Below are 4703 nucleotides of genomic sequence, written 5' to 3'. Positions count from 1 at the left end.
GCTCAAGTCTAGCTGACTTTTAAGCTCAAGCTTCTTACATCAGTCCCCATATAGACCCGGCTACCATCGCTTCCCATAGTTTGCATTGCTGGCAGGTAATTCTTGGGCACGTGAAAGGCAAGCTAAACCCAGAAGAGAAAATCGCCTGCCTAATGTCTTCTTCTTTTTTAAAATGAACATTTGAAATTTTATTTAAAAAAAAGCACATCACAACCACGAACATTGCTACAGTTAGAGACCATCTTGGTTCTCCACAATGATAACTAAGCATGCTCACAAGGGTTCCCATTGTTAAATCTTAGTTAAACAACCATCTTTAAAAGAAGGAAAAAACCCTCAGCACTCTAACATTTAACTTGTTTTAATATTTCTTCACAAGTGGTGAAAAATACTAAAGTATAGACAAGGAATAAACTTAATGTTGTGGCCAACATTATAAATATGGAATTACAAATTTAAAAAAATTTTCTGGTTTAAAAAAAAATCACTGAAGCCTCTACGAACACACTCAGCCACCTTATCTTTGACAAAGGGGCCAAACATACTCACTGGAAGAAAGATAGCCTCTTTAACAAATGGTGCTGGAAAAACTGGATCTCTATATGCCGAAAACTAAACGCTGACCCAGGTCTATCATCATGCACTAAACTAAAGTCAAAATGGATTAAGGATCTAAACATTAAAATAGAAACACTAAATCTCCTGGAAGAGAAAGTAGGATGAACTCTTGAAGACATAGGGGTAGGCAAAGAGTTTATGAACAAAAATCAAATTGCATGGGAAACACTTGAAAGAATTAACAACTGAGACATTCTTTTATTGAGAAGTTTTTGCATGTCAAAAGAAATTACCAACAACATGAAAAGACAACCCACAAATATGGAAAAAATTTTGACAAATAAGTACTCAGACAAAGGTCTGCTCTCTAGAATTTATAAAGAACTAAAAAACACTAGGGCCCCAAAATTTAAAGACCCAGTCCAGAAATGGGCATCTGAGATGAACACATACTTCTCAGAGGATGAAATTAAAGAAGTGAGTAAATATATAAAAAAAATTCCACATCACTAGCCATCCATGAAATGCAAATTAAAACAACATCAAGATATCATCTCACCCCGGAAAGAATAGCTATCATAAAGATATCAACCAACAACAAATGTTGGAGAGACTGTGGGGAAAAATGAACACTTCTCCACTGCTGGTGGGAATGTAGACTGGTGAAACTGTTATGGAAATCAATGTGGAGACTCCTTGGAAAACTAGGACTGGAAATCCCATTTAAACCAGCTATTCCCCTATTGGGAATTTTCCCAGAGGATCTGAAAACATCATATCATAGTGATATATTTGTGCCTATGTTTATAGCAGCACAATTTGTGATAGTGAAATCTTGGCAACAACAAAGATGCCCATCACCTGAGGAATGGATGAAAAAGATGAGGTATTTTCATACATTGGAGTATTTATTACTCAGCTATAAAGAATGATAAACTCGAAGCCTTTGTATTTAAGTGGATGCCACTTGAACATATATTCATAAGTGAAATAAACTAGACACACTTGTGTAAATATCGTATAATTTCCCTAGTATAAGAACTCAAAAGAAGAAATACAAATAGAAAGATATAACACAATTAAAAGGAAAGCAAGAACTTGAGGACTAGACAACGAAGAGAGAGCAAGAAGAGCCAGGAGACATGACAGAGGCAAGCCATATAGCTATATGTACAAGATGGGCAAGGCAATGATCCTGAGAATCTTCAGAAGATTTTTGAATCTAGCAGTTAATTGGAAGGATTCTCATCCTGACTAATTATATCTACTGACACCTGTGAACTAAGCAACTGCACTGAAGATGGCAATTTGTAATAGTAGATTCATGCATGGAGTGCCTGTCATTCTGGTCTTCTGGATACTTGCTGCTTGTCATGACATGCCAGTTACTGCCATGCTGTCTCTAGGATAGATGATTTTTTAAAGAGGAAGGGGGTGCTGAATGAAGGCAGGAGACAGGAAAAGGAGTGTGGTGGGACTGTCCTGCTACAATGTTGTATATGGTTAGATTTCTGAACTTATGTGTAAACATATATAATTCTTAATTCCTATTTTTAAAATATATTTTAATTTTTTAATTTTTTTCCTCATATTCTGTAGGGAGCTAAAGTTTAACATATCAATACTTGATGAAAAATACCTGTTCCATGTTATGCCTAAGATGTTTGGTATTCAGACAGATAATGAGGTTAAGCTCAACAGCCTAGGTTGTATGGTAATAACAATAAACTTCTCTTCTGGACAGTTAACAACCTAAGTTTGCAGACCAAAATTAGAGAAAAAGGAGGGCCACAAGGAAAGCCACCATTTTGGCCCTAGCCTTCCAAGGTCAATTAAGACTCAGGACATATGAGAACTTGTACTGTAACATCATTTAACTCCGTTGTGTCCCCAATTTTCTGATCAAGGAGATTATGGGGCCAAAGAGGAAGTGATCGATGATGTAGAGTGTGTTTAAGGAGAGTCACATGGAGAGAAAACATTCTCTCAGGCTTTCACAGAGAGCACATTGGCCAAGCAATGGCCGTGACTCATCCACATGGCTGCACTGACAAAGGTTCTACAATATGAGGTGCAGGGTCTCAGGATAAATCCTGAGGGGATTTGACTGACCTATTGTTAAATCTTAGTTAAACAACCATCTTTAAAAGAAGGAAAAAACCCTCAGCACTCTAACATTTAACTTGTTTTAATATTTCTTCACAAGTGGTGAAAAATACTAAAGTATAGACAAGGAATAAACTTAATGTTGTGGCCAACATTATAAATATGGAATTATAAATTTAAAACATTTTCTGGTTTAAAAAATAAATCTGGTAGTCAATGCAGCTCTGCGGGGTCTCTGCGTCTAGTAGGGCCGGTCTCTGCGCTCCTGACGGTGCTCACCTTTATCCATTTTTCCAGGTCCTCCACGTCCACCTCTTCTTCCTCCCATTTGTTCCATCAAAGATCCAGGAGGGCCTCCTGGACCACCTCATCTTCCTCCACCAAAGCCACCTTGGTCCATGCCATGGCCACCACAGAAACCACCTCTGTCTCCGCTATGGCCACCAGGGCCACCTCTGCCATGATGGGTGGGAAGGGTGGCGGGAGGAAGCCTGCAGGTTTTCAGGTCTTACACTGGTTGCATTCTGTTCTCCAGGCAAAGTTCTGGTTTCCACAACCCAGATTGGGACATTGACAATATCCAGCTTGATGCTGGACATTTCCTCCCCCAGAGGGGTTTCCATGGGACCCCCAGGGGCCTCTTGGAGGTAAGCCTCCTCTGTCTCCTCCATGACCTCCCATGTAACCCATGGGTCCCCCAGGACCTCCTGGGCCACCTGGACCTCCACAGAGTAGTGGTGGCATCCCTCTACCCTCACGAGGCAGCATGCCACCTCTCATACTGTTCATTGGAGGCTTCTTCTGAGCAAGAGAGACTTTAAGTTTGTTTCCTTGAAAATCTTTCCCATCAAGCCACTCCACAGCAGCCTTGACAGTCGGTGGATCTTCACAGGACACCGTGGCATCACCCTGGGGCTTTCCTGTTTCCTTGTCCAGGTAGATGTGGCAGACTGCATACGCAACTTCTTAGGGACAGCCTCCCATTGGTTATCCTACTCCAGCTGTCACCCAGGCGCATAGCCAACATGTCCAGGGATGCAGCACTGGTGCTTATGATCCCACAACTGTGACAGTCACCACCACCCGGGCTTCTTATGCAGCTTAGTCTGCACACGGCACTCAGCCTGCTTACCCAGCCTATGGGCAGCAGCCAGCAGCTACTGCACCTGTGAGACCACAGGATGGTAACAAGCCTACTGAGACTAAGAACCTCAGTCTAGCACAGGGGGTTGTAACCAGCCGGCCTATGCTGTGGACAGAGTAGCTGCAGTTATCCCCAGGTTCCTGGAAGTTGCCTATATGCAGCCAGTCACTGCACCTCCATACTGTCCTCCTACCAGCTATTCTTCTACACAGCTGACTTGTTGTGACAAGAGCAGTTACTCTCAGCAGAATGCCTATGGGCAGCCGAGCAGCTATGAACAGCAGAGTAAGTATGGCCAACACAGCAGCTCAGGGCAGCAGCCTCCCACTAGTTATGCCTTCCAGACTGGATCCTACAGCCAGATGCCAAGTCAATATTGTCAACAGAGCAGCAACTATGGTCAGCAGAGTTCATTCCGACAGGACCACCCCAGTAGCGTGGGTGTTTATGGGCAGGAGTCTGAAGGATTTTCCAGACCAGGAGAAAACAGGTGCATGATGAAGGGGAAGACAGGGATTTGATTGTGGAGGCATGAGCAGAGGTGGGCAGGGAGGATGTAGTGGAATGGGCAATGCTGGAGAGCAAGGTGGCTTCTGTAAGCCTGGTGGACCCATAGATGGAGGACCAGATCTTGATCTAGGCCTCCCATAGATTCTGATGAAGACTCTGACAACAGTGCAGTTTATGTACAAAAACTAAATGACGAGCTTCCTGCTACCCTGCGCCGGCGGGACCAGTCCCAGCCCAGGCGCAGAGTGGGCCGGACCCTCTCCCAGCCCCTTGGGCCACCCCCCACCACTCCGCAGTGCTTCCCCCACCCCGCCCACTGAGTAGGATTTTCTGCTGAGTTCCGGGAGCCCCCAGACCCAGTCCTAGCCCAGGTCCGGTGAGTGTG

Source organism: Octodon degus, unplaced genomic scaffold (genome assembly GCF_000260255.1).
Source record: "Octodon degus isolate 3935 unplaced genomic scaffold, OctDeg1.0 scaffold00084, whole genome shotgun sequence".
In the NCBI taxonomy this organism is placed as follows: Eukaryota; Metazoa; Chordata; class Mammalia; order Rodentia; family Octodontidae; genus Octodon; species Octodon degus.
This window is presented reverse-complemented; position numbering follows the sequence as displayed.